The sequence below is a fragment of the Salmo salar genome, chromosome ssa05 (genome assembly GCF_905237065.1).
Source record: "Salmo salar chromosome ssa05, Ssal_v3.1, whole genome shotgun sequence".
In the NCBI taxonomy this organism is placed as follows: Eukaryota; Metazoa; Chordata; class Actinopteri; order Salmoniformes; family Salmonidae; genus Salmo; species Salmo salar.
The window spans coordinates 12374344-12399468 of NC_059446.1; the positions used below are offsets into that span (position 1 = coordinate 12374344).

The 25125-nt window shown below is 53.5% G+C and overlaps 1 protein-coding gene across 1 annotated transcript in view; it reads right to left on the bottom strand.

Annotated features, from left to right (window-relative positions):
* The window catches only part of LOC106604321 (FERM and PDZ domain-containing protein 3), a 210077-nt gene that overhangs the window by 42774 nt on the left and 142178 nt on the right, over window positions 1–25125 (bottom strand). The gene's annotated exons all lie outside the window — the stretch shown is intronic.

A 25125-nucleotide genomic window follows, 5' to 3' on the forward strand; every position in this document is an offset into this window, starting at 1 on the left:
AGTGAGAGCCTGACAGTGAGAGCCTGACAGTGTCTCCTGACAGTGAGAGTCTGACAGTGAGAGCCTGACAGTGAGAGCCTGACAGTGAGAGTCTGACAGTGAGAGCCTGACAGTGTCTCCTGGCAGTGAGAGTCTGACAGTGTCTCCTGACAATGAGAGTCTGACAGTGAGAGCCTGACAGTGTCTCCTGACAGTGAGAGCCTGACAGTGAGAGTCTGACAGTGAGAGCCTGACAGTGAGAGCCTGACAGTGAGAGTCTGACAGTGAGAGCCTGACAGTGAGAGCCTGACAGTGAGAGTCTGACAGTGAGAGCCTGACAGTGTCTCCTGACAGTGAGAGTCTGACAGTGAGAGCCTGACAGTGAGAGTCTGACAGTGAGAGCCTGACAGTGAGAGCCTGACAGTGAGAGCCTGACAGTGTCTCCTGACAGTGAGAGCCTGACAGTGTCTCCTGACAGTGAGAGTCTGACAGTGAGAGTCTGACAGTGAGAGCTTGACAGTGAGAGCCTGACAGTGAGAATCTAACAGTGAGAGCCTGACAGTGAGAGCCTGACAGTGAGAGTCTGACAGTGAGAGTCTGACAGTGAGAGCCTGATAGTGAGAGCCTGACAGTGTCTCCTGACAGTGAGAGCCTGACAGTGAGAGCCTGACAGTGAGAGTCTGACAGTGAGAGCCTGACAGTGTCTCCTGACAGTGAGAGTCTGACAGTGTCTCCTGACAGTGAGAGTCTGACACTGCCTGACAGTGTCTCCTGACAGTGAGAGTCTGACAGTGAGAGTCTGACAGTGAGAGTCTGACAGTGAGAGCCTGACAGTGTCTCCTGACAGTGAGAGTCTGACAGTGAGAGCCTGATAGTGAGAGTCTGACAGTGAGAGTCTGACAGTGAGAGCCTGACAGTGAGAGCCTGACAGTGAGAGTCTGACAGTGAGAGCCTGACAGTGAGAGTCTGACAGTGTCTCCTGACAGTGAGAGCCTGACAGTGTCTCCTGACAGTGAGAGTCTGACAGTGAGAGCCTGATAGTGAGAGTCTGACAGTGAGAGTCTGACAGTGAGAGCCTGACAGTGAGAGCCTGACAGTGAGAGCCTGACAGTGAGAGTCTGACAGTGAGAGTCTGACAGTGAGAGCCTGACAGTGTCTCCTGACAGTGAGAGCCTGAGAGTGAGAGCCTGACAGTGAGAGCCTGATAGTGAGAGCCTGACAGTGAGAGTCTGACAGTGAGAGTCTGACAGTGAGAGCCTGACAGTGAGAGTCTGACAGTGTGAGTCTGACAGTGATAGCCTGACTGTGAGAGCCTGACAGTGAGAGTCTGACAGTGAGAGTCTGACAGTGAGAGCCTGATAGTGAGAGTCTGACAGTGAGAGCCTGACAGTGTCTCCTGACAGTGAGAGCCTGACAGTGAGAGTCTGACAGTGAGAGCCTGACAGTGAGAGTCTGACAGTGTCTCCTGACAGTGAGAGCCTTACAGTGTCTCCTGACAGTGAGAGCCTGACAGTGAGAGTCTGAAAGTGAGAGTCTGACAGTGAGAGCCTGACAGTGTCTCCTGACAGTGAGAGCCTGACAGTGTCTCCTGACAGTGAGAGTCTGACAGTGAGAGTCTGACATTGAGAGCCTGACAGTGAGAGCCTGACAGTGAGAGCCTGACAGTGAGAGTCTGACAGTGAGAGCCTGACAGTGAGAGTCTGACAGTGAGAGCCTGACAGTGAGAGCCTGACAGTGAGAGCCTGACAGTGTCTCCTGACAGTGAGAGCCTGACAGTGAGAGCCTGACAGTGAGAGCCTGACACTGAGAGTCTGACAGTGTCTCCTGACAGTGAGAGTCTGACAGTGAGAGCCTGACAGTGAGAGCCTGACAGTGTCTCCTGACAGTGAGAGTCTGACAGTGTCTCCTGACAGTGAGAGCCTGACAGTGAGAGTCTGACAGTGAGAGCCTGACAGTGAGAGCCTGACAGTAAGAGTCTGACAGTGAGAGTCTGACAGTGAGAGCCTGACAGTGAGAGTCTGACAGTGAGAGCCTGACAGTGTCTCCTGACAGTGAGAGTCTGACAGTGTCTCCTGACAGTGAGAGTCTGACAGTGAGAGCCTGACAGTATGAGCCTGACAGTGAGAGTCTGACAGTGTCTCCTGACAGTGAGAGCCTGACAGTGTCTACTGACAGTGCGAGTCTGTCAGTGTCTCCTGACAGTGAGAGCCTGACAGTGATTGTCTGACAGTGAGAGCCTGACAGTGAGAGCCTGACAGTGAGAGTCTGACAGTGAGAGCCTGACAGTGAGAGCCTGATAGTGAGAGCCTGACAGTGTCTCCTGACAGTGAGAGTCTGACAGTGAGAGCCTGATAGTTGGAGCCTGACAGTGAGAGCCTGATAGTGAGAGTCTGACAGTGAGAGCCTGAAAGTGAGAGTCTGACAGTGTGAGTCTGACAGTGAGAGCCTGACAGTGAGAGCCTGACAGTGAGAGTCTGACAGTGAGAGTCTGACAGTGAGAGCCTGATAGTGAGAGTCTGACAGTGAGAGCCTGACAGTGTGTCCTGACAGTGAGAGCCTGACAGTGAGAGTCTGACAGTGAGAGCCTGACAGTGAGAGTCTGACAGTGTCTCCTGACAGTGAGAGCCTGACAGTGTCTCCTGACAGTGAGAGCCTGACAGTGAGAGTCTGACAGTGAGAGCCTGACAGTGAGAGTCTGACAGTGTCTCCTGACAGTGAGAGCCTGACAGTGAGAGTCTGAAAGTGAGAGTCTGACAGTGAGAGCCTGACAGTGTCTCCTGACAGTGAGAGCCTGACAGTGTCTCCTGACAGTGAGAGTCTGACAGTGAGAGTCTGACATTGAGAGCCTGACAGTGAGAACCTGACAGTGAGAGCCTGACAGTGAGAGTCTGACAGTGAGGGCCTGACAGTGAGAGTCTGACAGTGAGAGCCTGACAGTGAGAGCCTGACAGTGAGAGCCTGACAGTGTCTCCTGACAGTGAGAGCCTGACAGTGAGAGCCTGACAGTGAGAGCCTGACACTGAGAGTCTGACAGTGTCTCCTGACAGTGAGAGTCTGACAGTGAGAGCCTGACAGTGAGAGCCTGACAGTGTCTCCTGACAGTGAGAGTCTGACAGTGTCTCCTGACAGTGAGAGCCTGACAGTGAGAGTCTGACAGTGAGAGCCTGACAGTGAGAGCCTGACAGTAAGAGTCTGACAGTGAGAGTCTGACAGTGAGAGCCTGACAGTGAGAGTCTGACAGTGAGAGCCTGACAGTGTCTCCTGACAGTGAGAGTCTGACAGTGTCTCCTGACAGTGAGAGTCTGACAGTGAGAGCCTGACAGTGAGAGCCTGACAGTGAGAGTCTGACAGTGTCTCCTGACAGTGAGAGCCTGACAGTGATAGTCTGACAGTGAGAGCCTGACAGTGAGAGCCTGACAGTGAGAGTCTGACAGTGAGAGCCTGACAGTGAGAGCCTGATAGTGAGAGCCTGACAGTGTCTCCTGACAGTGAGAGTCTGACAGTGAGAGCCTGATAGTTGGAGCCTGACAGTGAGAGCCTGATAGTGAGAGTCTGACAGTGAGAGCCTGACAGTGAGAGTCTGACAGTGTGAGTCTGACAGTGAGAGCCTGACAGTGAGAGCCTGACAGTGAGAGTCTGACAGTGAGAGTCTGACAGTGAGAGCCTGATAGTGAGAGTCTGACAGTGAGAGCCTGACAGTGTCTCCTGACAGTGAGAGCCTGACAGTGAGAGTCTGACAGTGAGAGCCTGACAGTGAGAGTCTGACAGTGAGAGTCTGACAGTGTCTCCTGACAGTGAGAGCCTGACAGTGTCTCCTGACAGTGAGAGCCTGACAGTGAGAGTCTGAAAGTGAGAGTCTGACAGTGAGAGCCTGACAGTGTCTCCTGACAGTGAGAGCCTGACAGTGTCTCCTGACAGTGAGAGTCTGACAGTGAGAGCCTGACAGTGAGAGCCTGACAGTGAGAGCCTGACAGTGAGAGTCTGACAGTGAGAGCCTGACAGTGAGAGTCTGACAGTGAGAGCCTGACAGTGAGAGCCTGACAGTGAGAGCCTGACAGTGTCTCCTGACAGTGAGAGCCTGACAGTGAGAGCCTGACAGTGAGAGCCTGACACTGAGAGTCTGACAGTGTCTCCTGACAGTGAGAGTCTGACAGTGAGAGCCTGACAGTGAGAGCCTGACAGTGTCTCCTGACAGTGAGAGTCTGACAGTGTCTCCTGACAGTGAGAGCCTGACAGTGAGAGTCTGACAGTGAGAGCCTGACAGTGAGAGCCTGACAGTAAGAGTCTGACAGTGAGAGTCGAACAGTGAGAGCCTAACAGTGAGAGTCTGACAGTTAGAGCCTGACAGTGTCTCCTGACAGTGAGAGTCTGACAGTGTCTCCTGACAGTGAGAGCCTGACAGTGAGAGCCTGACAGTGAGAGTCTGACAGTGAGAGCCTGACAGTGAGAGCCTGACAGTGAGAGCCTGACAGTGTCTCCTGACAGTGAGAGCCTGACAGTGTCTCCTGACAGTGAGAGCCTGACAGTGTCTCCTGACAGTGAGAGCCTGACAGTGAGAGTCTGAAAGTGAGAGTCTGACAGTGAGAGCCTGACAGTGTCTCCTGACAGTGAGAGCCTGACAGTGTCTCCTGACAGTGAGAGTCTGACAGTGAGAGCCTGACAGTGAGATCCTGACAGTGAGAGCCTGACAGTGAGAGCCTGACAGTGAGAGTCTGACAGTGAGAGTCTGACAGTGAGAGCCTGATAGTGAGAGTCTGACAGTGAGAGCCTGACAGTGTGTCCTGACAGTGAGAGCCTGACAGTGAGAGTCTGACAGTGAGAGCCTGATAGTGAGAGTTTCTGACAGTGAGAGCCTGACAGTGTGTCCTGACAGTGAGAGCCTGACAGTGAGAGTCTGACAGTGAGAGCCTGACAGTGAGAGTCTGACAGTGTCTCCTGACAGTGAGAGCCTTACAGTGTCTCCTGACAGTGAGAGCCTGACAGTGAGAGTCTGAAAGTGAGAGTCTGACAGTGAGAGCCTGACAGTGTCTCCTGACAGTGAGAGCCTGACAGTGTCTCCTGACAGTGAGAGTCTGACAGTGAGAGTCTGACATTGAGAGCCTGACAGTGAGAGCCTGACAGTGAGAGCCTGACAGTGAGAGTCTGACAGTGAGGGCCTGACAGTGAGAGTCTGACAGTGAGAGCCTGACAGTGAGAGCCTGACAGTGAGAGCCTGACAGTGAGAGCCTGACAGTGAGAGCCTCACAGTGTCTCCTGACAGTGAGAGCCTGACAGTGAGAGCCTGACAGTGAGAGCCTGACACTGAGAGTCTGACAGTGTCTCCTGACAGTGAGAGTCTGACAGTGAGAGCCTGACAGTGAGAGCCTGACAGTGTCTCCTGACAGTGAGAGTCTGACAGTGTCTCCTGACAGTGAGAGCCTGACAGTGAGAGTCTGACAGTGAGAGCCTGACAGTGAGAGCCTGACAGTAAGAGTCTGACTGTGAGAGTCTGACAGTGAGAGCCTGACAGTGAGAGTCTGACAGTGAGAGCCTGACAGTGTCTCCTGACAGTGAGAGTCTGACAGTGTCTCCTGACAGTGAGAGTCTGACAGTGAGAGCCTGACAGTGAGAGCCTGACAGTGAGAGTCTGACAGTGTCTCCTGACAGTGAGAGCCTGACAGTGTCTACTGACAGTGAGAGTCTGTCAGTGTCTCCTGACAGTGAGAGCCTGACAGTGATAGTCTGACAGTGAGAGCCTGACAGTGAGAGCCTGACAGTGAGAGTCTGACAGTGAGAGCCTGACAGTGAGAGCCTGATAGTGAGAGCCTGACAGTGTCTCCTGACAGTGAGAGTCTGACAGTGAGAGCCTGATAGTTGGAGCCTGACAGTGAGAGCCTGATAGTGAGAGTCTGACAGTGAGAGCCTGACAGTGAGAGTCTGACAGTGTGAGTCTGACAGTGAGAGCCTGACAGTGAGAGCCTGACAGTGAGAGTCTGACAGTGAGAGTCTGACAGTGAGAGCCTGATAGTGAGAGTCTGACAGTGAGAGCCTGACAGTGTCTCCTGACAGTGAGAGCCTGACAGTGAGAGTCTGACAGTGAGAGCCTGACAGTGAGAGTCTGACAGTGTCTCCTGACAGTGAGAGCCTGACAGTGAGAGTCTGAAAGTGAGAGTCTGACAGTGAGAGCCTGACAGTGTCTCCTGACAGTGAGAGTCTGACAGTGAGAGCCTGACAGTGAGAGCCTGACAGTGAGAGTCTGACAGTGAGAGCCTGACAGTGAGAGTCTGACAGTGAGAGCCTGACAGTGAGAGCCTGACAGTGAGAGCCTGACAGTGTCTCCTGACAGTGAGAGCCTGACAGTGAGAGCCTGACAGTGAGAGCCTGACACTGAGAGTCTGACAGTGTCTCCTGACAGTGAGAGTCTGACAGTGAGAGCCTGACAGTGAGAGCCTGACAGTGTCTCCTGACAGTGAGAGTCTGACAGTGTCTCCTGACAGTGAGAGCCTGACAGTGAGAGTCTGACAGTGAGAGCCTGACAGTGAGAGCCTGACAGTAAGAGTCTGACAGTGAGAGTCGAACAGTGAGAGCCTAACAGTGAGAGTCTGACAGTTAGAGCCTGACAGTGTCTCCTGACAGTGAGAGTCTGACAGTGTCTCCTGACAGTGAGAGCCTGACAGTGAGAGCCTGACAGTGAGAGTCTGACAGTGAGAGCCTGACAGTGAGAGCCTGACAGTGAGAGCCTGACAGTGTCTCCTGACAGTGAGAGTCTGACAGTGAGAGTCTGACATTGAGAGCCTGACAGTGAGAGCCTGACAGTGAGAGCCTGACAGTGAGAGCCTGACAGTGTCTCCTGACAGTGAGAGCCTGACAGTGAGAGCCTGACAGTGAGAGCCTGACACTGAGAGTCTGACAGTGTCTCCTGACAGTGAGAGTCTGACAGTGAGAGCCTGACAGTGAGAGCCTGACAGTGTCTCCTGACAGTGAGAGCCTGACAGTGTCTCCTGACAGTGAGAGTCTGACATGAGAGTCTGACATTGAGAGCCTGACAGTGAGAGCCTGACAGTGAGAGCCTGACAGTGAGAGTCTGACAGTGAGAGCCTGACAGTGAGAGTCTGACAGTGAGAGCCTGACAGTGTCTCCTGACAGTGAGAGCCTGACAGTGAGAGCCTGACAGTGAGAGCCTGACACTGAGAGTCTGACAGTGAGAGCCTGACAGTGAGAGCCTGATAGTGAGAGCCTGACAGTGTCTCCTGACAGTGAGAGTCTGACAGTGTCTCCTGACAGTGAGAGCCTGACAGTGAGAGTCTGACAGTGAGAGCCTGACAGTGAGAGCCTGACAGTAAGAGTCTGACAGTGAGAGTCTGACAGTGAGAGCCTGACAGTGAGAGTCTGACAGTGAGAGCCTGACAGTGTCTCCTGACAGTGAGAGTCTGACAGTGTCTCCTGACAGTGAGAGTCTGACAGTGAGAGCCTGACAGTGAGAGCCTGACAGTGAGAGTCTGACAGTGAGAGCCTGACAGTGAGAGCCTGATAGTGAGAGCCTGACAGTGTCTCCTGACAGTGAGAGTCTGACAGTGAGAGCCTGATAGTTGGAGCCTGACAGTGAGAGCCTGATAGTGAGAGTCTGACAGTGAGAGCCTGACAGTGAGAGTCTGACAGTGTGAGTCTGACAGTGAGAGCCTGACAGTGAGAGCCTGACAGTGAGAGTCTGACAGTGAGAGTCTGACAGTGAGAGCCTGATAGTGAGAGTCTGACAGTGAGAGCCTGACAGTGTCTCCTGACAGTGAGAGCCTGACAGTGAGAGTCTGACAGTGAGAGCCTGACAGTGAGAGTCTGACAGTGTCTCCTGACAGTGTCTCCTGACAGTGAGAGCCTGACAGTGAGAGTCTGAAAGTGAGAGTCTGACAGTGAGAGCCTGACAGTGTCTCCTGACAGTGAGAGCCTGACAGTGTCTCCTGACAGTGAGAGTCTGACAGTGAGAGCCTGACAGTGAGAGCCTGACAGTGAGAGCCTGACAGTGAGAGCCTGACAGTGAGAGTCTGACAGTGAGAGTCTGACAGTGAGAGCCTGATAGTGAGAGTCTGACAGTGAGAGCCTGACAGTGTGTCCTGACAGTGAGAGCCTGACAGTGAGAGTCTGACAGTGAGAGCCTGACAGTGAGAGTCTGACAGTGTCTCCTGACAGTGAGAGCCTGACAGTGTCTCCTGACAGTGAGAGCCTGACAGTGAGAGTCTGACAGTGAGAGCCTGACAGTGAGAGTCTGACAGTGTCTCCTGACAGTGAGAGCCTTACAGTGTCTCCTGACAGTGAGAGCCTGACAGTGAGAGTCTGAAAGTGAGAGTCTGACAGTGAGAGCCTGACAGTGTCTCCTGACAGTGAGAGCCTGACAGTGTCTCCTGACAGTGAGAGTCTGACAGTGAGAGTCTGACATTGAGAGCCTGACAGTGAGAGCCTGACAGTGAGAGCCTGACAGTGAGAATCTGACAGTGAGGGCCTGACAGTGAGAGTCTGACAGTGAGAGCCTGACAGTGAGAGCCTGACAGTGAGAGCCTGACAGTGTCTCCTGACAGTGAGAGCCTGACAGTGAGAGCCTGACAGTGAGAGCCTGACACTGAGAGTCTGACAGTGTCTCCTGACAGTGAGAGTCTGACAGTGAGAGCCTGACAGTGAGAGCCTGACAGTGTCTCCTGACAGTGAGAGTCTGACAGTGTCTCCTGACAGTGAGAGCCTGACAGTGAGAGTCTGACAGTGAGAGCCTGACAGTGAGAGCCTGACAGTAAGAGTCTGACAGTGAGAGTCTGACAGTGAGAGCCTGACAGTGAGAGTCTGACAGTGAGAGCCTGACAGTGTCTCCTGACAGTGAGAGTCTGACAGTGTCTCCTGACAGTGAGAGTCTGACAGTGAGAGCCTGACAGTGAGAGCCTGACAGTGAGAGTCTGACAGTGTCTCCTGACAGTGAGAGCCTGACAGTGTCTACTGACAGTGATAGTCTGTCAGTGTCTCCTGACAGTGAGAGCCTGACAGTGATAGTCTGACAGTGAGAGCCTGACAGTGAGAGCCTGACAGTGAGAGCCTGACAGTGAGAGCCTGACAGTGAGAGTCTGACAGTGAGAGCCTGACAGTGTCTCCTGACAGTGAGAGTCTGACAGTGAGAGCCTGATAGTTGGAGCCTGACAGTGAGAGCCTGATAGTGAGAGTCTGACAGTGAGAGCCTGACAGTGAGAGTCTGACAGTGTGAGTCTGACAGTGAGAGCCTGACAGTGAGAGCCTGACAGTGAGAGTCTGACAGTGAGAGTCTGACAGTGAGAGCCTGATAGTGAGAGTCTGACAGTGAGAGCCTGACAGTGTCTCCTGACAGTGAGAGCCTGACAGTGAGAGTCTGACAGTGAGAGCCTGACAGTGAGAGTCTGACAGTGTCTCCTGACAGTGAGAGCCTGACAGTGTCTCCTGACAGTGAGAGCCTGACAGTGAGAGTCTGAAAGTGAGAGTCTGACAGTGAGAGCCTGACAGTGTCTCCTGACAGTGAGAGCCTGACAGTGTCTCCTGACAGTGAGAGTCTGACAGTGAGAGCCTGACAGTGAGAGCCTGACAGTGAGAGCCTGACAGTGAGAGTCTGACAGTGAGAGCCTGACAGTGAGAGTCTGACAGTGAGAGCCTGACAGTGAGAGCCTGACAGTGAGAGCCTGACAGTGTCTCCTGACAGTGAGAGCCTGACAGTGAGAGCCTGACAGTGAGAGCCTGACACTGAGAGTCTGACAGTGTCTCCTGACAGTGAGAGTCTGACAGTGAGAGCCTGACAGTGAGAGCCTGACAGTGTCTCCTGACAGTGAGAGTCTGACAGTGTCTCCTGACAGTGAGAGCCTGACAGTGAGAGTCTGACAGTGAGAGTCTGACAGTGAGAGCCTGATAGTGAGAGTCTGACAGTGAGAGCCTGACAGTGTCTCCTGACAGTGAGAGCCTGACAGTGAGAGTCTGACAGTGAGAGCCTGACAGTGAGAGTCTGACAGTGTCTCCTGACAGTGAGAGCCTGACAGTGTCTCCTGACAGTGAGAGCCTGACAGTGAGAGTCTGAAAGTGAGAGTCTGACAGTGAGAGCCTGACAGTGTCTCCTGACAGTGAGAGCCTGACAGTGTCTCCTGACAGTGAGAGTCTGACAGTGAGAGCCTGACAGTGAGAGCCTGACAGTGAGAGCCTGACAGTGAGAGTCTGACAGTGAGAGCCTGACAGTGAGAGTCTGACAGTGAGAGCCTGACAGTGAGAGCCTGACAGTGAGAGCCTGACAGTGTGTCCTGACAGTGAGAGCCTGACAGTGAGAGCCTGACACTGAGAGTCTGACAGTGTCTCCTGACAGTGAGAGTCTGACAGTGAGAGCCTGACAGTGAGAGCCTGACAGTGTCTCCTGACAGTGAGAGTCTGACAGTGTCTCCTGACAGTGAGAGCCTGACAGTGAGAGTCTGACAGTGAGAGCCTGACAGTGAGAGCCTGACAGTAAGAGTCTGACAGTGAGAGTCGAACAGTGAGAGCCTAACAGTGAGAGTCTGACAGTTAGAGCCTGACAGTGTCTCCTGACAGTGAGAGTCTGACAGTGTCTCCTGACAGTGAGAGCCTGACAGTGAGAGCCTGACAGTGAGAGTCTGACAGTGAGAGCCTGACAGTGAGAGCCTGACAGTGAGAGCCTGACAGTGTCTCCTGACAGTGAGAGTCTGACAGTGAGAGTCTGACATTGAGAGCCTGACAGTGAGAGCCTGACAGTGAGAGCCTGACAGTGAGAGCCTGACAGTGTCTCCTGACAGTGAGAGCCTGACAGTGAGAGCCTGACAGTGAGAGCCTGACACTGAGAGTCTGACAGTGTCTCCTGACAGTGAGAGTCTGACAGTGAGAGCCTGACAGTGAGAGCCTGACAGTGTCTCCTGACAGTGAGAGCCTGACAGTGTCTCCTGACAGTGAGAGTCTGACATGAGAGTCTGACATTGAGAGCCTGACAGTGAGAGCCTGACAGTGAGAGCCTGACAGTGAGAGTCTGACAGTGAGAGCCTGACAGTGAGAGTCTGACAGTGAGAGCCTGACAGTGTCTCCTGACAGTGAGAGCCTGACAGTGAGAGCCTGACAGTGAGAGCCTGACACTGAGAGTCTGACAGTGTCTCCTGACAGTGAGAGTCTGACAGTGAGAGCCTGACAGTGAGAGCCTGACAGTGTCTCCTGACAGTGAGACTCTGACAGTGTCTCCTGACAGTGAGAGCCTGACAGTGAGAGTCTGACAGTGAGAGCCTGACAGTGAGAGCCTGACAGTGAGAGTCTGACAGTGAGAGCCTGACAGTGTCTCCTGACAGTGAGAGTCTGACAGTGTCTCCTGACAGTGAGAGTCTGACAGTGAGAGCCTGACAGTGAGAGCCTGACAGTGAGAGTCTGACAGTGTCTCCTGACAGTGAGAGCCTGACAGTGTCTACTGACAGTGAGAGTCTGTCAGTGTCTCCTGACAGTGAGAGCCTGACAGTGATAGTCTGACAGTGAGAGCCTGACAGTGAGAGCCTGACAGTGAGAGTCTGACAGTGAGAGCCTGACAGTGAGAGCCTGATAGTGAGAGCCTGATAGTGAGAGCCTGATAGTGAGAGCCTGACAGTGTCTCCTGACAGTTGGAGCCTGACAGTGAGAGCCTGATAGTGAGAGTCTGACAGTGAGAGCCTGACAGTGAGAGTCTGACAGTGTGAGTCTGACAGTGAGAGCCTGACAGTGAGAGCCTGACAGTGAGAGTCTGACAGTGAGAGTCTGACAGTGTCTCCTGACAGTGAGAGTCTGACAGTGAGAGCCTGACAGTGTCTCCTGACAGTGAGAGCCTGACAGTGAGAGTCTGACAGTGAGAGCCTGACAGTGAGAGTCTGACAGTGTCTCCTGACTGTGAGAGCCTGACAGTGTCTCCTGACAGTGAGAGCCTGACAGTGAGAGTCTGACAGTGAGAGCCTGACAGTGAGAGTCTGACAGTGTCTCCTGACAGTGAGAGCCTTACAGTGTCTCCTGACAGTGAGAGCCTGACAGTGAGAGTCTGAAAGTGAGAGTCTGACAGTGAGAGCCTGACAGTGTCTCCTGACAGTGAGAGCCTGACAGTGTCTCCTGACAGTGAGAGTCTGACAGTGAGAGTCTGACATTGAGAGCCTGACAGTGAGAGCCTGACAGTGAGAGCCTGACAGTGAGAGTCTGACAGTGAGAGCCTGACAGTGAGAGTCTGACAGTGAGAGCCTGACAGTGAGAGTCTGACAGTGAGAGCCTGACAGTGTCTCCTGACAGTGAGAGCCTGACAGTGAGAGCCTGACAGTGAGAGCCTGACACTGAGAGTCTGACAGTGTCTCCTGACAGTGAGAGTCTGACAGTGAGAGCCTGACAGTGAGAGCCTGACAGTGTCTCCTGACAGTGAGAGTCTGACAGTGTCTCCTGACAGTGAGAGCCTGACAGTGAGAGTCTGACAGTGAGAGCCTGACAGTGAGAGCCTGACAGTAAGAGTCTGACAGTGAGAGTCTGACAGTGAGAGCCTGACAGTGAGAGTCTGACAGTGAGAGCCTGACAGTGTCTCCTGACAGTGAGAGTCTGACAGTGTCTCCTGACAGTGAGAGTCTGACAGTGAGAGCCTGACAGTGAGAGCCTGACAGTGAGAGTCTGACAGTGTCTCCTGACAGTGAGAGCCTGACAGTGTCTACTGACAGTGAGTCTGTCAGTGTCTCCTGACAGTGAGACCATGACAGTGATAGTCTGACAGTGAGAGCCTGACAGTGAGAGCCTGACAGTGAGAGTCTGACAGTGAGAGCCTGACAGTGAGAGCCTGATAGTGAGAGCCTGACAGTGTCTCCTGACAGTGAGAGTCTGACAGTGAGAGCCTGATAGTTGGAGCCTGACAGTGAGAGCCTGATAGTGAGAGTCTGACAGTGAGAGCCTGACAGTGAGAGTCTGACAGTGTGAGTCTGACAGTGAGAGCCTGACAGTGAGAGCCTGACAGTGAGAGTCTGACAGTGAGAGTCTGACAGTGAGAGCCTGATAGTGAGAGTCTGACAGTGAGAGCCTGACAGTGTCTCCTGACAGTGAGAGCCTGACAGTGAGAGTCTGACAGTGAGAGCCTGACAGTGAGAGTCTGACAGTGTCTCCTGACAGTGAGAGCCTGACAGTGTCTCCTGACAGTGAGAGCCTGACAGTGAGAGTCTGAAAGTGAGAGTCTGACAGTGAGAGCCTGACAGTGTCTCCTGACAGTGAGAGCCTGACAGTGTCTCCTGACAGTGAGAGTCTGACAGTGAGAGCCTGACAGTGAGATCCTGACAGTGAGAGCCTGACAGTGAGAGTCTGACAGTGAGAGCCTGACAGTGAGAGTCTGACAGTGAGAGCCTGACAGTGAGAGCCTGACAGTGAGAGCCTGACAGTGTCTCCTGACAGTGAGAGCCTGACAGTGAGAGCCTGACACTGAGAGTCTGACAGTGTCTCCTGACAGTGAGAGTCTGACAGTGAGAGCCTGACAGTGAGAGCCTGACAGTGTCTCCTGACAGTGAGAGTCTGACAGTGTCTCCTGACAGTGAGATCCTGACAGTGAGAGTCTGACAGTGAGAGCCTGAAAGTGAGAGCCTGACAGTAAGAGTCTGACAGTGAGAGTCGAACAGTGAGAGCCTAACAGTGAGAGTCTGACAGTTAGAGCCTGACAGTGTCTCCTGACAGTGAGAGTCTGACAGTGTCTCCTGACAGTGAGAGTCTGACAGTGAGAGCCTGACAGTGAGAGCCTGACAGTGAGAGTCTGACAGTGAGAGCCTGACAGTGTCTCCTGACAGTGAGAGTCTGACAGTGTCTCCTGACAGTGAGAGTCTGACAGTGAGAGTCTGACAGTGTCTCCTGACAATGAGAGTCTGACAGTGAGAGCCTGACAGTGTCTCCTGACAGTGAGAGCCTGACAGTGAGAGTCTGACAGTGAGAGCCTGACAGTGAGAGCCTGACAGTGAGAGTCTGACAGTGAGAGCCTGACAGTGAGAGCCTGACAGTGAGAGCCTGACAGTGTCTCCTGACAGTGAGAGCCTGACAGTGTCTCCTGACAGTGAGAGCCTGACAGTGAGAGTCTGACAGTGAGAGCCTGACAGTGTCTCCTGACAGTGAGAGTCTGACAGTGAGAGTCTGACAGTGTCTCCTGACAGTGAGATTCTGACAGTGAGAGTCTGACAGTGTCTCCTGACAGTGAGAGTCTGACAGTGTCTCCTGACAGTGAGAGTCTGACAGTGAGAGTCTGACAGTGAGAGCCTGAAAGTGAGAGCCTGACAGTGAGAGCCTGACAGTGAGAGCCTGACAGTGAGAGCCTGACAGTGAGAGCCTGATAGTGAGATCCTGACAGTGTCTCCTGACAGTGAGAGTCTGACAGTGAGAGCCTGACAGTGTCTCCTGACAGCGAGAGCCTGACAGTGAGAGTCTGACAGTGAGAGCCTGACAGTGAGAGCCTGACAGTGAGAGCCTGACAGTGAGAGTCTGACAGTGAGAGCCTGACAGTGTCTCCTGACAGTGAGAGGCTGACAGTGTCTCCTGACAGTGAGAGTCTGACAGTGAGAGCCTGACAGTGAGAGCCTGACAGTGAGAGTCTGAGAGTGAGAGCCTGACAGTGTCTCCTGGCAGTGAGAGTCTGACAGTGTCTCCTGACAATGAGAGTCTGACAGTGAGAGCCTGACAGTGTCTCCTGACAGTGAGAGCCTGACAGTGAGAGTCTGACAGTGAGAGCCTGACAGTGAGAGCCTGACAGTGAGAGTCTGACAGTGAGAGCCTGACAGTGAGAGCCTGACAGTGAGAGTCTGACAGTGAGAGTCTGACAGTGAGAGCCTGATAGTGAGAGTCTGACAGTGAGAGCCTGACAGTGTCTCCTGACAGTGAGAGCCTGACAGTGAGAGTCTGACAGTGAGAGCCTGACAGTGAGAGTCTGACAGTGTCTCCTGACAGTGTCTCCTGACAGTGAGAGCCTGACAGTGAGAGTCTGAAAGTGAGAGTCTGACAGTGAGAGCCTGACAGTGTCTCCTGACAGTGAGAGCCTGACAGTGTCTCCTGACAGTGAGAGTCTGACAGTGAGAGCCTGACAGCGAGAGCCTGACAGTGAGAGCCTGACAGTGAGAGCCTGACAGTGAGAGTCTGACAGTGAGAGTCTGACAGTGAGAGCCTGATAGTGAGAGTCTGACAGTGAGAGCCTGACAGTGTGTCCTGACAGTGAGAGCCTGACAGTGAGAGTCTGACAGTGAGAGCCTGACAGTGAGAGTCTGACAGTGTCTCCTGACAGTGAGAGCCTGACAGTGTCTCCTGACAGTGAGAGCCTGACAGTGAGAGTCTGACAGTGAGAGCCTGACAGTGAGAGTCTGACAGTGTCTCCTGACAGTGAGAGCCTTACAGTGTCTCCTGACAGTGAGAGCCTGACAGTGAGAGTCTGAAAGTGAGAGTCTGACAGTGAGAGCCTGACAGTGTCTCCTGACAGTGAGAGCCTGACAGTGTCTCCTGACAGTGAGAGTCTGACAGTGAGAGTCTGACATTGAGAGCCTGACAGTGAGAGCCTGACAGTGAGAGCCTGACAGTGAAATCTGACAGTGAGGGCCTGACAGTGAGAGTCTGACAGTGAGAGCCTGACAGTGAGAGCCTGACAGTGAGAGCCTGACAGTGTCTCCTGACAGTGAGAGCCTGACAGTGAGAGCCTGACAGTGAGAGCCTGACACTGAGAGTCTGACAGTGTCTCCTGACAGTGAGAGTCTGACAGTGAGAGCCTGACAGTGAGAGCCTGACAGTGTCTCCTGACAGTGAGAGTCTGACAGTGTCTCCTGACAGTGAGAGCCTGACAGTGAGAGTCTGACAGTGAGAGCCTGACAGTGAGAGCCTGACAGTAAGAGTCTGACAGTGAGAGTCTGACAGTGAGAGCCTGACAGTGAGAGTCTGACAGTGAGAGCCTGACAGTGTCTCCTGACAGTGAGAGTCTGACAGTGTCTCCTGACAGTGAGAGTCTGACAGTGAGAGCCTGACAGTGAGAGCCTGACAGTGAGAGTCTGACAGTGTCTCCTGACAGTGAGAGCCTGACAGTGTCTACTGACAGTGATAGTCTGTCAGTGTCTCCTGACAGTGAGAGCCTGACAGTGATAGTCTGACAGTGAGAGCCTGACAGTGAGAGCCTGACAGTGAGAGTCTGACAGTGAGAGCCTGACAGTGAGAGCCTGATAGTGAGAGCCTGACAGTGTCTCCTGACAGTGAGAGTCTGACAGTGAGAGCCTGATAGTTGGAGCCTGACAGTGAGAGCCTGATAGTGAGAGTCTGACAGTGAGAGCCTGACAGTGAGAGTCTGACAGTGTGAGTCTGACAGTGAGAGCCTGACAGTGAGAGCCTGACAGTGAGAGTCTGACAGTGAGAGTCTGACAGTGAGAGCCTGATAGTGAGAGTCTGACAGTGAGAGCCTGACAGTGTCTCCTGACAGTGAGAGCCTGACAGTGAGAGTCTGACAGTGAGAGCCTGACAGTGAGAGTCTGACAGTGTCTCCTGACAGTGAGAGCCTGACAGTGTCTCCTGACAGTGAGAGCCTGACAGTGAGAGTCTGAAAGTGAGAGTCTGACAGTGAGAGCCTGACAGTGTCTCCTGACAGTGAGAGCCTGACAGTGTCTCCTGACAGTGAGAGTCTGACAGTGAGAGCCTGACAGTGAGAGCCTGACAGTGAGAGCCTGACAGTGAGAGTCTGACAGTGAGAGCCTGAGAGTGAGAGTCTGACAGTGAGAGCCTGACAGTGAGAGCCTGACAGTGAGAGCCTGACAGTGTCTCCTGACAGTGAGAGCCTGACAGTGAGAGCCTGACAGTGAGAGCCTGACACTGAGAGTCTGACAGTGTCTCCTGACAGTGAGAGTCTGACAGTGAGAGCCTGACAGTGAGAGCCTGACAGTGTCTCCTGACAGTGAGAGTCTGACAGTGTCTCCTGACAGTGAGAGCCTGACAGTGAGAGTCTGACAGTGAGAGTCTGACAGTGAGAGCCTGATAGTGAGAGTCTGACAGTGAGAGCCTGACAGTGTCTCCTGACAGTGAGAGCCTGACAGTGAGAGTCTGACAGTGAGAGCCTGACAGTGAGAGTCTGACAGTGTCTCCTGACAGTGAGAGCCTGACAGTGTCTCCTGACAGTGAGAGCCTGACAGTGAGAGTCTGAAAGTGAGAGTCTGACAGTGAGAGCCTGACAGTGTCTCCTGACAGTGAGAGCCTGACAGTGTCTCCTGACAGTGAGAGTCTGACAGTGAGAGCCTGACAGTGAGAGCCTGACAGTGAGAGCCTGACAGTGAGAGTCTGACAGTGAGAGCCTGACAGTGAGAGTCTGACAGTGAGAGCCTGACAGTGAGAGCCTGACAGTGAGAGCCTGACAGTGTGTCCTGACAGTGAGAGCCTGACAGTGAGAGCCTGACACTGAGAGTCTGACAGTGTCTCCTGACAGTGAGAGTCTGACAGTGAGAGCCTGACAGTGAGAGCCTGACAGTGTCTCCTGACAGTGAGAGTCTGACAGTGTCTCCTGACAGTGAGAGCCTGACAGTGAGAGTCTGACAGTGAGAGCCTGACAGTGAGAGCCTGACAGTAAGAGTCTGACAGTGAGAGTCGAACAGTGAGAGCCTAACAGTGAGAGTCTGACAGTTAGAGCCTGACAGTGTCTCCTGACAGTGAGAGTCTGACAGTGTCTCCTGACAGTGAGAGCCTGACAGTGAGAGCCTGACAGTGAGAGTCTGACAGTGAGAGCCTGACAGTGAGAGCCTGACAGTGAGAGCCTGACAGTGTCTCCTGACAGTGAGAGTCTGACAGTGAGAGTCTGACATTGAGAGCCTGACAGTGAGAGCCTGACAGTGAGAGCCTGACAGTGAGAGCCTGACAGTGTCTCCTGACAGTGAGAGCCTGACAGTGAGAGCCTGACAGTGAGAGCCTGACACTGAGAGTCTGACAGTGTCTCCTGACAGTGAGAGTCTGACAGTGAGAGCCTGACAGTGAGAGCCTGACAGTGTCTCCTGACAGTGAGAGCCTGACAGTGTCTCCTGACAGTGAGAGTCTGACATGAGAGTCTGACATTGAGAGCCTGACAGTGAGAGCCTGACAGTGAGAGCCTGACAGTGAGAGTCTGACAGTGAGAGCCTGACAGTGAGAGTCTGACAGTGAGAGCCTGACAGTGTCTCCTGACAGTGAGAGCCTGACAGTGAGAGCCTGACAGTGAGAGCCTGACACTGAGAGTCTGACAGTGTCTCCTGACAGTGAGAGTCTGACAGTGAGAGCCTGACAGTGAGAGCCTGACAGTGTCTCCTGACAGTGAGACTCTGACAGTGTCTCCTGACAGTGAGAGCCTGACAGTGAGAGTCTGACAGTGAGAGCCTGACAGTGAGAGCCTGACAGTGAGAGTCTGACAGTGAGAGCCTGACAGTGTCTCCTGACAGTGAGAGTCTGACAGTGTCTCCTGACAGTGAGAGTCTGACAGTGAGAGCCTGACAGTGAGAGCCTGACAGTGAGAGTCTGACAGTGTCTCCTGACAGTGAGAGCCTGACAGTGTCTACTGACAGTGAGAGTCTGTCAGTGTCTCCTGACAGTGAGAGCCTGACAGTGATAGTCTGACAGTGAGAGCCTGACAGTGAGAGCCTGACAGTGAGAGTCTGACAGTGAGAGCCTGACAGTGAGAGCCTGATAGTGAGAGCCTGATAGTGAGAGCCTGATAGTGAGAGCCTGACAGTGTCTCCTGACAGTTGGAGCCTGACAGTGAGAGCCTGATAGTGAGAGTCTGACAGTGAGAGCCTGACAGTGAGAGTCTGACAGTGTGAGTCTGACAGTGAGAGCCTGACAGTGAGAGCCTGACAGTGAGAGTCTGACAGTGAGAGTCTGACAGTGTCTCCTGACAGTGAGAGTCTGACAGTGAGAGCCTGACAGTGTCTCCTGACAGTGAGAGCCTGACAGTGAGAGTCTGACAGTGAGAGCCTGACAGTGAGAGTCTGACAGTGTCTCCTGACTGTGAGAGCCTGACAGTGTCTCCTGACAGTGAGAGCCTGACAGTGAGAGTCTGACAGTGAGAGCCTGACAGTGAGAGTCTGACAGTGTCTCCTGACAGTGAGAGCCTTACAGTGTCTCCTGACAGTGAGAGCCTGACAGTGAGAGTCTGAAAGTGAGAGTCTGACAGTGAGAGCCTGACAGTGTCTCCTGACAGTGAGAGCCTGACAGTGTCTCCTGACAGTGAGAGTCTGACAGTGAGAGTCTGACATTGAGAGCCTGACAGTGAGAGCCTGACAGTGAGAGCCTGACAGTGAGAGTCTGACAGTGAGAGCCTGACAGTGAGAGTCTGACAGTGAGAGCCTGACAGTGAGAGTCTGACAGTGAGAGCCTGACAGTGTCTCCTGACAGTGAGAGCCTGACAGTGAGAGCCTGACAGTGAGAGCCTGACACTGAGAGTCTGACAGTGTCTCCTGACAGTGAGAGTCTGACAGTGAGAGCCTGACAGTGAGAGCCTGACAGTGTCTCCTGACAGTGAGAGTCTGACAGTGTCTCCTGACAGTGAGAGCCTGACAGTGAGAGTCTGACAGTGAGAGCCTGACAGTGAGAGCCTGACAGTAAGAGTCTGACAGTGAGAGTCTGACAGTGAGAGCCTGACAGTGAGAGTCTGACAGTGAGAGCCTGACAGTGTCTCCTGACAGTGAGAGTCTGACAGTGTCTCCTGACAGTGAGAGTCTGACAGTGAGAGCCTGACAGTGAGAGCCTGACAGTGAGAGTCTGACAGTGTCTCCTGACAGTGAGAGCCTGACAGTGTCTACTGACAGTGAGTCTGTCAGTGTCTCCTGACAGTGAGACCATGACAGTGATAGTCTGACAGTGAGAGCCTGACAGTGAGAGCCTGACAGTGAGAGTCTGACAGTGAGAGCCTGACAGTGAGAGCCTGATAGTGAGAGCCTGACAGTGTCTCCTGACAGTGAGAGTCTGACAGTGAGAGCCTGATAGTTGGAGCCTGACAGTGAGAGCCTGATAGTGAGAGTCTGACAGTGAGAGCCTGACAGTGAGAGTCTGACAGTGTGAGTCTGACAGTGAGAGCCTGACAGTGAGAGCCTGACAGTGAGAGTCTGACAGTGAGAGTCTGACAGTGAGAGCCTGATAGTGAGAGTCTGACAGTGAGAGCCTGACAGTGTCTCCTGACAGTGAGAGCCTGACAGTGAGAGTCTGACAGTGAGAGCCTGACAGTGAGAGTCTGACAGTGTCTCCTGACAGTGAGAGCCTGACAGTGTCTCCTGACAGTGAGAGCCTGACAGTGAGAGTCTGAAAGTGAGAGTCTGACAGTGAGAGCCTGACAGTGTCTCCTGACAGTGAGAGCCTGACAGTGTCTCCTGACAGTGAGAGTCTGACAGTGAGAGCCTGACAGTGAGATCCTGACAGTGAGAGCCTGACAGTGAGAGTCTGACAGTGAGAGCCTGACAGTGAGAGTCTGACAGTGAGAGCCTGACAGTGAGAGCCTGACAGTGAGAGCCTGACAGTGTCTCCTGACAGTGAGAGCCTGACAGTGAGAGCCTGACACTGAGAGTCTGACAGTGTCTCCTGACAGTGAGAGTCTGACAGTGAGAGCCTGACAGTGAGAGCCTGACAGTGTCTCCTGACAGTGAGAGTCTGACAGTGTCTCCTGACAGTGAGATCCTGACAGTGAGAGTCTGACAGTGAGAGCCTGAAAGTGAGAGCCTGACAGTGAGAGTCTGACAGTGAGAGTCGAACAGTGAGAGCCTAACAGTGAGAGTCTGACAGTTAGAGCCTGACAGTGTCTCCTGACAGTGAGAGTCTGACAGTGTCTCCTGACAGTGAGAGTCTGACAGTGAGAGCCTGACAGTGAGAGCCTGACAGTGAGAGTCTGACAGTGAGAGCCTGACAGTGTCTCCTGACAGTGAGAGTCTGACAGTGTCTCCTGACAGTGAGAGTCTGACAGTGAGAGTCTGACAGTGTCTCCTGACAATGAGAGTCTGACAGTGAGAGCCTGACAGTGTCTCCTGACAGTGAGAGCCTGACAGTGAGAGTCTGACAGTGAGAGCCTGACAGTGAGAGCCTGACAGTGAGAGTCTGACAGTGAGAGCCTGACAGTGAGAGCCTGACAGTGAGAGCCTGACAGTGTCTCCTGACAGTGAGAGCCTGACAGTGTCTCCTGACAGTGAGAGCCTGACAGTGAGAGTCTGACAGTGAGAGCCTGACAGTGTCTCCTGACAGTGAGAGTCTGACAGTGAGAGTCTGACAGTGTCTCCTGACAGTGAGATTCTGACAGTGAGAGTCTGACAGTGTCTCCTGACAGTGAGAGTCTGACAGTGTCTCCTGACAGTGAGAGTCTGACAGTGAGAGTCTGACAGTGAGAGCCTGAAAGTGAGAGCCTGACAGTGAGAGCCTGACAGTGAGAGCCTGACAGTGAGAGCCTGACAGTGAGAGCCTGATAGTGAGATCCTGACAGTGTCTCCTGACAGTGAGAGTCTGACAGTGAGAGCCTGACAGTGTCTCCTGACAGCGAGAGCCTGACAGTGAGAGTCTGACAGTGAGAGCCTGACAGTGAGAGCCTGACAGTGAGAGCCTGACAGTGAGAGTCTGACAGTGAGAGCCTGACAGTGTCTCCTGACAGTGAGAGGCTGACAGTGTCTCCTGACAGTGAGAGTCTGACAGTGAGAGCCTGACAGTGAGAGCCTGACAGTGAGAGTCTGAGAGTGAGAGCCTGACAGTGTCTCCTGGCAGTGAGAGTCTGACAGTGTCTCCTGACAATGAGAGTCTGACAGTGAGAGCCTGACAGTGTCTCCTGACAGTGAGAGCCTGACAGTGAGAGTCTGACAGTGAGAGCCTGACAGTGAGAGCCTGACAGTGAGAGTCTGACAGTGAGAGCCTGACAGTGAGAGCCTGACAGTGAGAGTCTGACAGTGAGAGCCTGACAGTGTCTCCTGACAGTGAGAGTCTGACAGTGAGAGCCTGACAGTGAGAGTCTGACAGTGAGAGCCTGACAGTGAGAGCCTGACAGTGTCTCCTGACAGTGAGAGCCTGACAGTGTCTCCTGACAGTGAGAGTCTGACAGTGAGAGTCTGACAGTGAGAGCTTGACAGTGAGAGCCTGACAGTGAGAATCTAACAGTGAGAGCCTGACAGTGAGAGTCTGACAGTGAGAGTCTGACAGTGAGAGCCTGATAGTGAGAGCCTGACAGTGTCTCCTGACAGTGAGAGCCTGACAGTGAGAGCCTGACAGTGAGAGTCTGACAGTGAGAGCCTGACAGTGTCTCCTGACAGTGAGAGTCTGACAGTGAGAGTCTGACAGTGAGAGTCTGACAGTGAGAGCCTGACAGTGTCTCCTGACAGTGAGAGCCTGACAGTCAGAGTCTGACAGTGAGAGTCTGACAGTGAGAGCCTGACAGTGAGAGCCTGACAGTGAGAGCCTGACAGTGAGAGCCTGACAGTGTCTCCTGACAGTGAGAGCCTGACAGTGAGAGCCTGACACTGAGAGTCTGACAGTGTCTCCTGACAGTGAGAGTCTGACAGTGAGAGCCTGACAGTGAGAGCCTGACAGTGTCTCCTGACAGTGAGAGTCTGACAGTGTCTCCTGACAGTGAGATCCTGACAGTGAGAGTCTGACAGTGAGAGCCTGAAAGTGAGAGCCTGACAGTAAGAGTCTGACAGTGAGAGTCGAACAGTGAGAGCCTAACAGTGAGAGTCTGACAGTTAGAGCCTGACAGTGTCTCCTGACAGTGAGAGTCTGACAGTGTCTCCTGACAGTGAGAGTCTGACAGTGAGAGCCTGACAGTGAGAGCCTGACAGTGAGAGTCTGACAGTGAGAGCCTGACAGTGTCTCCTGACAGTGAGAGTCTGACAGTGTCTCCTGACAGTGAGAGTCTGACAGTGAGAGTCTGACAGTGTCTCCTGACAATGAGAGTCTGACAGTGAGAGCCTGACAGTGTCTCCTGACAGTGAGAGCCTGACAGTGAGAGTCTGACAGTGAGAGCCTGACAGTGAGAGCCTGACAGTGAGAGTCTGACAGTGAGAGCCTGACAGTGAGAGCCTGACAGTGTCTCCTGACAGTGAGAGCCTGACAGTGTCTCCTGACAGTGAGAGCCTGACAGTGAGAGTCTGACAGTGAGAGCCTGACAGTGTCTCCTGACAGTGAGAGTCTGACAGTGAGAGTCTGACAGTGTCTCCTGACAGTGAGATTCTGACAGTGAGAGTCTGACAGTGTCTCCTGACAGTGAGAGTCTGACAGTGTCTCCTGACAGTGAGAGTCTGACAGTGAGAGTCTGACAGTGAGAGCCTGAAAGTGAGAGCCTGACAGTGAGAGCCTGACAGTGAGAGCCTGACAGTGAGAGCCTGACAGTGAGAGCCTGATAGTGAGATCCTGACAGTGTCTCCTGACAGTGAGAGTCTGACAGTGAGAGCCTGACAGTGTCTCCTGACAGCGAGAGCCTGACAGTGAGAGTCTGACAGTGAGAGCCTGACAGTGAGAGCCTGACAGTGAGAGCCTGACAGTGAGAGTCTGACAGTGAGAGCCTGACAGTGTCTCCTGACAGTGAGAGGCTGACAGTGTCTCCTGACAGTGAGAGTCTGACAGTGAGAGCCTGACAGTGAGAGCCTGACAGTGAGAGTCTGAGAGTGAGAGCCTGACAGTGTCTCCTGGCAGTGAGAGTCTGACAGTGTCTCCTGACAATGAGAGTCTGACAGTGAGAGCCTGACAGTGTCTCCTGACAGTGAGAGCCTGACAGTGAGAGTCTGACAGTGAGAGCCTGACAGTGAGAGCCTGACAGTGAGAGTCTGACAGTGAGAGCCTGACAGTGAGAGCCTGACAGTGAGAGTCTGACAGTGAGAGCCTGACAGTGTCTCCTGACAGTGAGAGTCTGACAGTGAGAGCCTGACAGTGAGAGTCTGACAGTGAGAGCCTGACAGTGAGAGCCTGACAGTGTCTCCTGACAGTGAGAGCCTGACAGTGTCTCCTGACAGTGAGAGTCTGACAGTGAGAGTCTGACAGTGAGAGCTTGACAGTGAGAGCCTGACAGTGAGAATCTAACAGTGAGAGCCTGACAGTGAGAGTCTGACAGTGAGAGTCTGACAGTGAGAGCCTGATAGTGAGAGCCTGACAGTGTCTCCTGACAGTGAGAGCCTGACAGTGAGAGCCTGACAGTGAGAGTCTGACAGTGAGAGCCTGACAGTGTCTCCTGACAGTGAGAGTCTGACAGTGAGAGTCTGACAGTGAGAGTCTGACAGTGAGAGCCTGACAGTGTCTCCTGACAGTGAGAGCCTGACAGTGTCTCCTGACAGTGAGAGCCTGACAGTCAGAGTCTGACAGTGAGAGTCTGACAGTGAGAGCCTGACAGTGAGAGCCTGACAGTGAGAGTCTGACAGTGAGAGCCTGAGAGTGAGAGTCTGACAGTGTATCCTGACAGTGAGAGCCTGACAGTGTCTCCTGACAGTGAGAGACTCACAGTGAGAGCCTGACAGTGAGAGCCTGACAGTGAGAGTTTGACAGTGAGAGCCTGACAGTGAGAGCCTGACAGATAGAGTCTGACAGTGAGAGTCTGACAGTGAGAGCCTGACAGTGTCTCCTAACAGTGAGAGCCTGAGAGTGAGAGCCTGACAGTGAGAGCCTGATAGTGAGAGCCTGACAGTGAGAGTCTGACAGTGAGAGTCTGACAGTGAGAGCCTGACAGTGAGAGTCTGACAGTGTGAGTTTGACAGTGAGAGCCTGACAGTGAGAGCCTGACAGTGAGACTCTGACAGTGAGAGTCTGACAGTGAGAGCCTGATAGTGAGAGTCTGACAGTTTGAGCCTGACAGTGTCTCCTGACAGTGAGAGCCTGACAGTGAGAGTCTGACAGTGAGAGCCTGACAGTGAGAGTCTGACAGTGAGAGCCTGACATTGAGAGCCTGACAGTGAGAGCCTGACAGTGAGAGCCTGACAGTGAGAGTCTGACAGTGAGAGCCTGACAGTGAGAGTCTGACAGTGAGAGCCTGACAGTGAGAGCCTGACAGTGAGAGCCTGACAGTGTCTCCTGACAGTGAGAGCCTGACAGTGAGAGCCTGACAGTGAGAGCCTGACACTGAGAGTCTGACAGTGTCTCCTGACAGTGAGAGTCTGACAGTGAGAGCCTGACAGTGAGAGCCTGACAGTGTCTCCTGACAGTGAGAGTCTGACAGTGTCTCCTGACAGTGAGAGCCTGACA